Below are 12076 nucleotides of genomic sequence, written 5' to 3' on the forward strand. Positions count from 1 at the left end.
GTTAGACCTTTTTAATAGGAAAGCATGGAAAGTAAACATGTGATGTTTGTAAGGAATAAAGTATCAAATATTCTTAAGTCCTTTATTCTGTGTGTGCTCGATTCAAGAAGTACTTAGGACATTTGGTAACGCTCTATAAATCCAGTCAGGAGTCTTATTTGATTTTAACCGTTTTACCAGATTGTAGAGAATTGTTTCCGCTTTCAGAATATATAAAAATCTCATTTTCACAAAAAATTGACTTAAGACCTTTTTCCTCCCGGCCACAGATATAAAGTTATAGAAAAGTAAGTTCCCATTTTGAAATGTTAATAAGTTTGTGAAATTTTTAGATTCCATAAAAATAAAAACAATTTGTTCGTAAATAATTATCTACAGTCTATTGCATTCGTAATAGCACTGAAAGAGGCCAATTCGAACTCGTAAACGTAAAACCATTGTAAAAATTACTAAAATTACTCTCCTACAACTGCCGTCTGTATTCTGAACTGTTTATACAAGCGTGACACAGCTACAAACAGAGCTGAGGTGAAGTCTTGGGAGTAGTGCAGATATCCGATGCTGATACAGAACTCCGGACCATGGGACAGAAAACAGGAAACATCGGAGAAAGCTGGATCTGCAGTGAAAGACCTGCCCTTGGACAGAACACTATGGATGAATCTCAAGAAGTGCTGATAGCCGAATCAATGTTTAATAGGACTTTTTGCCGCGTCACTACTTGTACCTATTATTGTGAAACACCCGGTATATTAGGCGGACAATGAAAGAATGAGTGCATGGATCAGTCCCTTGTAGAAACGAAGTGAAGCCAAGCCAAGGTAATATTGAAGTATATCCGATAGTGAATACAAGTTAATGCAAAGACATCAGCATCAACATCAGCATGGAGTAGAGTACAGCGACATGCTCTTGTAGTCTATGTATTTATTCATACTGCAAATGGGTATATACCCGGTGGCAGTGGTAACTAATTACACTCAATAATGACAATTAATAATAAACACAACTAATAAAAACAATAATTAATAATGATAATAATAATAATAATAATAATAATAATAATAATAATAATAATAACAACAACAAGGAGCATCCTAAATTAAATGAAGCATGCTCACTTAAAATTACATTTAAAGTAAATCTAATTTGTATCTTAACCCAAGTTCGAACTAAGACCCACGAGTGCGACAGGTTCATACCTGCACAAGTGCCTTTCGGCATTACACTCATTTCGCTGTCAACTCACTCACTGCACTGATTCTACCTGATTTCACCAACACTTCTAACCATTTCACTGTTCAAATACTTTGCACAGCCACTTCACTGACACCAACACACTTCACTTACACAATAGACTTCACTGACACAACACACTTCCTCACTGATAGAACACTTCAAATAACAAGATATCAATTACACCCTTTAAGTAGTGTGTATAATATACTACCGTCTATTAGTAAAGTCCTTAAGCCTATTTTTAAATACATTTTTGGTTGTTTGTAAAGTCTTTAGTAAGTCTGCAAGTAAAGCATTCCAGTCCCTGATAGTACGATTGAGAAAAGAAAACTTTCCAGTGTCCGTCCTCTGTCTTCTTTCCCTCAATTTATATGAGTGGTCGTTCCTTGAAGAGTAATTTGGCGGCTGCAACCTATTTTTTATTTCTCTCCAGGCAGGCTCACCTCTGAATGTTTTGAACATTGCGCATAATCGAATTCGCGTTCTCCGGTCCGTTAATGGTGAATTATTACAACATTTGAGAGCCCGTTTTTGAATCTTTTCCAGTGTCTTAATATGTTCTAATCTGTAAGGATCCCAACATGCAGCACCATATCACAGTCTACTATATACAGTCGCTAAGCTCAATATGTAGTAAAAATGCAAACATGGGTAGTTGCCCACCACTAGGATCGCTACTATCGCCTCATCATCGCAGATCTCTCTCCTAGTAGACGACAAAATATGTTACACTTTCGTTGTGTTCTTTTGGAAAAGTTAACACCTTCCTTCCATTATTGAAATATTAAATGCATAAAGTTAATTTATTATTTTAATGAAGTATATTAAATTCCGCCATAAACTCGAACATACCTGCAAGAAATAGGTTAATATTATTTTTGTTTGTGCAAAACTAACTGAAATTTACTATAATCGCTTCACTCATTCAAGATTATAGCGATAATTAACTATGAAACCAATAAATATTAATTTGCATTTCCCTTTACAACAATAATAATGGAAATATGAATTAATGGAGTAACTTACGTGTACCGGTACTTGTAGTGTAGGCTTACGTAGTTAACAAAGTGGGATGAGGTTAAGCAATAATAATCACACTAGAATTGGAAATAAACCGTGATCAATAAATTTTATTGTAACAGACTTTTTCTACGTCTCTAGTAAAGTAACAAATAAAAATAACAACAAAATTAACAGCTATAATTAAAAACATATCCTTTGAAAAAAAAAGTAGCCCTAAGCACTAATAATCCCACCAGAATTGAAAATAAAACGTGATAAATAAATTTCATTAAAATAAACTTAATTTTTCTACGTCTCTAGTAAAATATTATTATTCCAATTATTGTATTTTATCCATTAACATTTTCATTACAACCAATAACGAACATTTCACAAGCATCAAAATGAAATACGCAACGAGCTAGCACTCGATGGAAATAAGACACAGTCCAAAGTCGACCGTGGACAGTCTATTGTTTCTAGTTGCTAACCGCTTGGAGCGCTTTATCACGAGATTTGCAAAAAATCACCTTAAGCTTCGTGACTGTATATAGTAGACTGTGACCATATTCCATTACTGGACGAACTAGTGATTTATATGCAATCTCTTTGGATTTATCAGAGCCTTTCCTTGGTACCCTCAGTGGCGAGAATTGCACGGTCCAGGTAGCATACAACAGCCTAGGCCTATACGTAATACGATACGATGCTTAAATGATCGACTGACTACAATACAACATGACGGGTACGTTGGGGATGTTGACATAAAATAGGGCCTATTAATAGAGTCGCAGTTCAAACACCTACCATTGCTTCACGGGCTCTTAGTAGTTCTCGAACAAAAGACACAAAGAAGCAAATAAAACGCGTCTCACTTGAACTAGTCTCGCGTACAATTGAGGGAACTGTTGCCAACTGTGACGAAACCAATGCATCAGAAAATAGGTTTCCTCTACGCCTAATTGTGTCTCACGTGTGTTACCTACAGCGGAGTGCTGGAACACTACAGCGGCCCACATTGCTGCCTTTAGAGGTCTTCGAACCCATTTTATGCGACAATCCAGTATTCTTTGTGAACAACTGTAGTCACTGGCTTCCCTAGCCGAAGACACGGGATCAACTCCTCATTACGCTTAGAGCGTCGCCTTTTTCACGACGGAGTTGAGCTCAAGTCCCGCTCCTGATCTTATGAAATTTGTGGTGTACAAAGACAATAATCCACTTTCATTGACGTCACCCACTATTCCTCTATAATTCAGAATCATCCTCATCGATACAGTGTCAACGGGAAACTGCTGGACAGTACACCAATTACATGTCATCCGCAATTTAAATCTGCCACGTCAAGGGAATTAGTGCACTTACCCCACGGACCGAGGGCGGCCGGGTAGCTCAGTTGGTAGAGCAACTAGCTACGGACTGGAAGGTCCGGGATTCGATCCCAGGTGGTGACAGGATTTTTTTTTCTCGTTGCCAAACTTTTAGAACGGCCCCGAGGTTCACTCAGCCCTTTTTTTTTATCCCAGAGACCGAGTAATCTTCAGACTGCGGACGCGTAAGTCCCGTGACGTGGGGTCAGCACGGCGCCGAAGTGTTCCAGTTACCTTGGTTACGCAAGAGAGCGACTTGGCACGCCGCGAGGGAAAGCTGGCGCTGCCTCCCGCGATTTTAAATCCCTGCAATCCCACATTTGTTCACGAGGACGATTCCTGGTTGTCTAGACCAGCGTTTCTCAAACTTTTTTAAAGTGGGGACCACTTTTTTAAGTCAGAACAGTTCCGCGGACCACCTTACTCTTGTTCTCTACGACAGCAAATTTATCATTTTTGTAGAAAATTTTAATAGGCCTACCAGTATTCTTATATTTTAAAATAGAATTAATTAATTAAAATTAATTTAATTCAATGAATTTTATATTAGCATTAACTAATTAAGTTAATGTTAATGGAAGAAAATTCATTAATAATTCAAGGCTATTAGAGTTTGGATAATATTTAACTTATTAACTAAAAAAAATGTTTTTACTCACATTAATGAGATGGATGACCTTGGCGATTCTTGCACAGTTGTCCTATACTTGTATGTCTACATATTTCATTAATGAGACTACAATCACTGATATTAATATCTTCACACACAGTGTCTGAACTATTAGCACTGCCTAAATGAAGCGTATAATCACGTTCCTTTCTTTTCAAAGATCCGGATCGAAGCCAGTTTTCATTATGTATATTGGGCACTATTTAACAGAGATATGGACAACTACTAGCGTGTACCGCATAACAAGGATTTCAAACAACGAACTGCTAACAGGCTAGCGATGAATCAACAATGCACAGAATTTGTTATAAGTTACTTGTGATTGGCTACAAAAACTGTAATTAGAAAAGTATTGTAATTTGAATTTCTGGATCTGATTGGCCTGGATTTTAAAATAGGCGGAGTCTAAAATTTCTTTATATCGTCATCTGGAAAAAATAGAAATAAAAAAAATTAATGCAGAAACATGTCCGATTTAAACAAGTAAAAATGGAATTTGGCACGTTCTATTATTATTGGTGTACAAAGTACTGTATGTGACCATTTCAATGTGCAGACTAGGTGTCGGCAAAATTATTAAGAAAGTCATAAATAAATGAAAATATTCGGTACTTTGGTACTCTGTTATGAATTCGGGTGGTCCCTGTCTGGGTTACAGACGCGGTGCCAGATGTGCAGGAAAAGATGGCAAGAAACACCACGTTCATAGTAGAGTTGGGCAATGCGGTTCTTTTTCAGAAGTCGATTCCAACGATTCAATCATACATTATGAATCGATTCTAACGATTCGTTCACGATTCTTCCCAGTCTGCGATTCCAACTATTCTTTTGAATCATCAACGAACGACTCACAGGACACTTTCCTTTGCAAACCAAGAGTAGAACAAAAACGTCCTACATCTCTCGCATAGATGGCATAAGAGGCGAGACATTGCATTGTCTCTTTCTCATTGGCTGGAACTATTTATCATGACCTCCATTAGTCTACAAAATTATCCAAGAGTGTTTCTTAATAATAATAATAATAATAATAATAATAATAATAATAATAATAATAATAATAATTTATTTAACCTGGCAGAGTTAAGGCCATACGGCCTTCTCTAACACTCAACCAGGAGTAAAAACTGCGTTATAGAAACACTACAAATTTACAAAGTACACACAAAACTGAATAAGATAATAATAATAAAATGTAAACAACATGTAAGAAGAAATCAGACATGATATATAACATACAGAAAGAAAGAAAAAAGCATAATAAAATGTGAACAGCAGGTCAAAAATAAATGAGGCCTACAAAGTATAAAAAATAAGACAATTATTGATAATAATAATAATAATAATAATAATAATAATAATAATAATAATAATAATAATAATAATAATAAATAAGAATAGTAATGATAATAATAATGATAATAATAATAATAATAAATAAAATAATAATAAGCCTAATAGTAATAATGATACTAATAGTAGTAATAAAATAGTGCAGTACAAAGCATACAATGAATACAATATTTTTAAGTATACACAGTAAGGAAAATTATGTTTATATATAGCTCAACTTATCACATTAGAGATATACCATTATCGGAAAATATGAAAACAAAAATATAAAATAAGTTAAATATCACTAGAACATTAAAAAAAATGTGAATACGTGGAAACATGCAATACAACACTTGTCATAATAGTAAGTTAGTTTGGCAACTCGTCATAAGATAATTTTCTAACTTGGATTTGAAAGATTTCAATGTTCGGCAGCCCTTGACTTCAGGCGGCAGAGAGTTCCAGTGACGAGAGGTAGCAACAGTGAAAGATGAGGAATACAGAGATGATGTGTGAAGTGGAATTTCTAGCGTCTTATCGCGTTGTGATCGAGTATTAATATTATGATAGCGAGAGAGAGTATGAAAACGAGCGAATAAATAATAGGGGGATGAAGTGTGCATAATTCGATATAGGAGAGAAAGTGAGTGCAGATTTCTCCTCTCATGTAACCTAAGCCATGATAACTTCTCGAAAGAAGGTGAGATATGATCATAGTATCGAACATTACAAATGAAGCGGACGCACGCGTTATGAACACGCTGTAGTTTCTGGGCGGAATCAATCCTGAGATCACTGAACAAAACGTCGCAATAATCGAAGTGAGGTAGAATGAGTGTCTGTACCAGCGTCTGTTTTAATTTAGATGGATAATGATACAATCTTTTTAGTGAATGGAGAATAGAGAATGCCTTCTTACATGTATATTTAATATGCGTATCCCAAAATATGCGTATCCCATTTATCAACTGAACCTTATTATGAAGTACATTTTTTGAACTACATCTCTACTTAACTATGCAAATTTTAGGTTTGTGTTCATTATTTTCCACGCTTAACAAATGCAGTATTTTGATTTCACTCTCGCTCGGGAGCATTCGACACGGTTCGGAAATCTCCGTTGATAGGTTACATCGAACAAGTAAATAGAATCGTGGGTTACGATACCATGTCAATCCGTTACTATTCTTTTGAACGACGATTCGTTGATACCACGAATCGAGTCCACACCTGTGGAGTAACGGTCAGCGCGTCTGGCCGCGAAACCAGGTGGCCCGGGTTCGAATCCCGATCGGGGCAAGTTACCTGGTTGAGGTTTTTTCCGGGGTTTTCCCTCAACCCAATACGAGCAAATGCTGGGTAACTTTCGGTGCTGGACCCCGGACTCATTTCACTGGCATTATCATCTTCATATCATTCAGACGCTAAATAACCTAGATGTTGATACAGCGTCATAAAATAACCCAATAAAAAAACCACGAATCGATTCTTACGATTCTTTATTATTAGTCGTTCGAATGAACGATTCGTTCACGAATCGACCCAACTCTAGTTCATAGTGCTTTAAATCTCTCTTTTATTGTTGAGAGTAGAGTGGAATGTCGGTAGACGGGTAGGGTAATAAATTTCACAAAATGTCAGTACTGGGAGAAGAAATGAAAGGCGATTGCCATGTGTCATTTCCAAACTCTGAGATTTTCAGCTACAATGTGATAAGCAATTCGTCTGAATTTTATTTATTCTTCTGTCTTTTTTGAGGGACCACAAGGACAGAACTCGAGGACCACAGGTGGTCCGCGGACCATAGTTTGAGAAACTCTGGTCTAGTGTGACATCGGGCAACACTGCTTCGCTGTATTTCGAATGCTGGCACAATGTAACGCGGCCAATATTTGGTCTGGAGTTCAGAGATGATCAGTGATAACCCCATGTTTGTGACAGGGACAGTGATTAAAGGTGAAGGTCTTGTCCATTGTGAAGACAAATACGGGGGAATGAAAGCGAGAAGATGAAGGCGATTGAGGGAAAGAAGAAACAGAAAGCGAATCGGAATAATAAAGGAAGAAGAAAATAATGAAAAACCAGAGGAAAAAGAGAACGAAGAATTAGAAGAGAACGTTTAAAAATGCAAATAAGGGAAGGGGAAGAAATAAAAAAGAGGGGGCAAGGTCGTGAAGAGGGACAAGGACAGGAGAGAGAGACGAGAAAAAGAACGGGAAATGTTCGCAAAAATGCCCAACTCGAAATATCTCACATTACTCAGCGCATACTAAAGCAAAGAACTAATTTGATCATCATGATGATTTTCGCCGAAGTAAAAATCAGTTCAATCATGTAACACAATTACCGATAGGCACGGTTATTTATAGAAGCTAAAAATTGCTGAGTTCACTAAACATGTCGTTCAAGCCCATTAAACAGACACTTGAACCTGACCCCTGATATCTGAAAGGACCTGCACTACGTAGTAATTGAAAAAAATTATCTCGCTCACATTCTGGAGCTGCCATTTTGAAAGCCTTAACAGTTGACAATTGCAAAAGATGTCAAAAGCAGCAGCATGACCTAGTCATCAACATGTCTATCGTAAGTTTGGCAACATTGGATCCTGTGTAACGCAGAAGATTTGAACTGCATAATCGCATGGAGTAACACGACTCAAGGAAACTGTCCAGTGCGAACACATTTCACTTGAACACAGGTTGGGCAGAATAGGAAACTAATCCCTTAAAACTGTTGTTAAATTTATAATTTATTTTGTTAAAATTCACTAACTAAAAATATTGCGTCCAAGTGGTTTTATTTTCTGTCATTGTCGTCGTAATAAAGTCATTGTTGTTAAATTTATTACTTATCTTGTTAACATTCACTACAGTCCCGTCGCTCTAATTTCCGGCAGCCAATCACGTTGCAGGTCGGCTACATTTAAACGTGTGCGTCTTGTGATTCGCTGATGAAGACGTTATTCATTTCTTAAGGCTCGATAAATACTTAATATAATCGCCCGCCATTTTGGCTCTTTCGTTGGCGTTCGCAGAAAGCACACGAGGACGTTATTTGCCGCTCAATTATTTGGTGAATTACAGTGCGTTTGATTTATTATCATAGGAGCTACGACATGATAATGTTTAACGGTGTGGCAAACAGATCCCTCGTATGGTAGCTTGGCAATGAAAGAACGAAAATGGCGAACGATACTACCTACCTAGACTTTATAGAGCTTCACTTCCTAAGACGTAAGCAAAGAGGAGGAGTCACGCCGGGAATAACAGCGTCGCGACTATAACTCAATAAGACTATGTTCAATTGGTTTCATTTTGCATCACTGTTGTGATAATAGTTAAATTTATCATTTAGCCTATCTTGTTAATTCAGTAACCCAAGTTAGTTTGGTTTTACGACTATTTTCCGTCATTGTGTTATTGGTGTCATTTATGAGGTTCCAACCTGTCCTCAGACTGTTGACTAACATATACCATACATACAACATACAACGCCACCATTGCTTATCAGCAATCGTTCCTTGCGCGAGCTTATACAGACATATTGCACACAACTACCAACGGATCCCACTTTGAACCTCGGCAGACAAGTCACCTTTATCTCAGCTGTCATAAGCGGTGGCTGACCACTCGGCTAACGAGTCCTGCCACTAGAGGACACGTGATGTTGGACTAGGGAGAAGCCTCTGGGTCGAAACCTTGACAGCGGCAGATTATGCAAATCACAATGATAACGGAAGCAGTGTTGCCAACAGTTGTTCGTATAATCCCGCTAGATGACTTTCGAAAACCCGCGATTTTCTAACAAATATCTCTAGATTTTAATGTACTCTTCAATAATAAAAGGTATCCCCGTAACATGCCATGAAGGCACTTGGGGGGGATGGAGGTAGAGCCCCATGGTTTCCATGACCTCCGCACTAGAATGAGGTGGTGTGGTCGGCACCACGCTCTGACCGCCTTTTACCCCCGGGAAAGACCCGGTACTCAATTTTATAGGAGGCTGAGTGAACCTCGGGGCCGTTCTGAAAGTTTGGCAACGAGAAAAAATCCTGTCACCACCTGGGACTGTAAAGGTATCCCCGTAACATGCCATGAAGGCACTTGGGGGGCATGGAGGTAGAGCCCCATGGTTTCCATGACCTCGGCACTAGAATGAGGTGGTGTGGTCGGCACCACGCTCTGACCGCCTTTTACCCCCGGGAAAGACCCGGTACTCAATTTTATAGGAGGCTGAGTGAACCTCGGGGCCGTTCTGAAAGTTTGACAACGAGAAAAAATCCTGTCACCACCTGGGACTGTAAAGGTATCCCCGTAACATGCCATGAAGGCACTTGGGGGGCATGGAGGTAGAGCCCCATGCTTTCCATGACCTCGGCACTAGAATGAGGTGGTGTGGTCGGCACCACGCTCTGGCCGCCTTTTACCCCCGGGAAAGACCCGGTACTCAATTTTATAGGAGGCTGAGTGAAACTCTTTAATAATAGTAATAATAATAATAATAATAATAATAATAATAATAATAATAATAATAATGGTCATGATAGAGCATCCACCCGCCAATGTAACGAATATTGCATACTTTTATCATGCCCAAAGCAATTTTGAACACAACATATTTAAATTCTTATTGCACTATATATGTTACCGTTAAAATCCGAAATCCGACAAAACCAGTTTCAACTAATAAAAACTAGTTTGAGAATATAGATAGATAGAAAGCGAATTTTCGTAAGATCTAGAAGCAATGACAGGTCAGGTTTGGTTTGTATAGGTTCTTTTTAGGCTTTTACCAAACAAAAACCTAAACAAACCAAACCTAACCTGACATTGATTCTAGATCATAAGAAAACTCACTTTCTATCTTTGTTTGCTTAAACTAGTTTTTACTAGCTGAAACTGGTTTTGACGGATTTCGGGTTTTAACGGTAACATATATCATATGGAATTATCACTACATTAACACATCCATTATTTCACAGAACACATACTGAACGAATTAAACGTAATTATGAAAGCCGCTTATAATGCTAATATGAATTTCATTTCAGAAACTTTAAAGATTAAAAACCGCTAGTATTCCCGCTGAGCGGGATAATATAATTTTACCCGCGAGACGGTTATCCAAAAAAGCTAGATTTAGCGGGAAAAGCGCTGAATTGGCAACACTGAACGGAAGCCTGCATGGAGTGAACACAAACATGGAAACAACACGGCGGATACATCGCAGATGAGATAAGAAGTGCGTTACACATGCCAGCGCAAACCTTGAACAGTCACGGGACCGAATGTATCGAAACGAAAACATCCGTCAGCTGCTGGATGCGAAGGTTACGGGTTCAAATCTGCAGACGGCGATACATCTTTAATTGCGACCTAAGTCCTTTGCAGGCTTCCTTTGCAAGTTTGATTGTTGGACATTTACGGCACCCAACAGGATCCTGACTGGGGCAAAATTACCAGTCAGCTGATCCACGCTGTGCCAGGCGCCTTGCGGAATAACTGACTGCAGAAGACTCTGAAGGAGGAGGGCTCGAAGCCAGAAAGGTCCTCATCATCATCATCCTTGCATGTATTGGGTCTAGTGGCCCGTTACGGTCTCTTGCCAACGCTTGAACGGTCTGCCCAAGGATCTCTTGCCCACAGGATGGTAATTTAAAATTTGGCGTCGAATTCTAGAACGAGGCATTCTGATGACATGTGATCTCCAGTTTTGTCTGTATTTCTGTAGGTATTCCGTAATTGGTTCAATCTGCAGTTCTTTCATAATGTCAAAATTTCTAATGTGATCCATTCTCGTGTGTCCCGCTGTACGACGCATAAATCTCATTTCTGCCGCCGTTAATCTTTGTGAATCAATATTACGAATCGTCCAAGCTTCACTACCAAAACAGAGTATAGTCTGGCCAATGTTTTATAAATTCTGGTGCGCGTGTGTTTTTGTACTAAGGTTGGCTTGAATATCTGATTAATTATCCCCATTGCTCTGTTGAATTTAATAATTTTCTCATTCAAATCCTTTTCTTCTTCGTATGAAATCTGGTAACCGAGATAACTAAAATTTTTGACTTGTTCGATGATATTATTGATGCATATTTTGCTACGGACTGGTTCCTTTCCTAAAAAAGCCATCTTTCCGTATTGAAACTTTCTGCCATTTGATTAAAGTTCTAAACCAAACGTTGTAAATTATCTTCTGCAGTTGCCATAAATACAATATCATCAGCGCATAATAAAGTATCTATTTGGGACAAACGACTTATCGATGTAAATGATATTTTGTTATTGAAGTGTTGTATTAGTGAAGAATTATGTTGTGTCAGTGAAGTGTGTTGTGTCAGTGAAACGTGTTCCTGTCAGTGAAGCTTTATAGTTTATAGTGGCAGTGCAAAGTATTTGAACAGTGAAATGTTTTGAAGTGTTAGTGAAATCATGATAGAATCAGTGAAATGTGTCGT

The 12076-nt window shown here is 38.2% G+C and overlaps 1 protein-coding gene across 3 annotated transcripts in view; it reads right to left on the bottom strand.

Annotated features, from left to right (window-relative positions):
- Mct1 (Monocarboxylate transporter 1) overlaps nucleotides 1–12076 on the bottom strand; it is a 238980-nt gene that overhangs the window by 159562 nt on the left and 67342 nt on the right. The gene's annotated exons all lie outside the window — the stretch shown is intronic.

Source organism: Periplaneta americana, chromosome 8, assembly GCF_040183065.1.
Source record: "Periplaneta americana isolate PAMFEO1 chromosome 8, P.americana_PAMFEO1_priV1, whole genome shotgun sequence".
Classification (NCBI taxonomy): Eukaryota; Metazoa; Arthropoda; class Insecta; order Blattodea; family Blattidae; genus Periplaneta; species Periplaneta americana.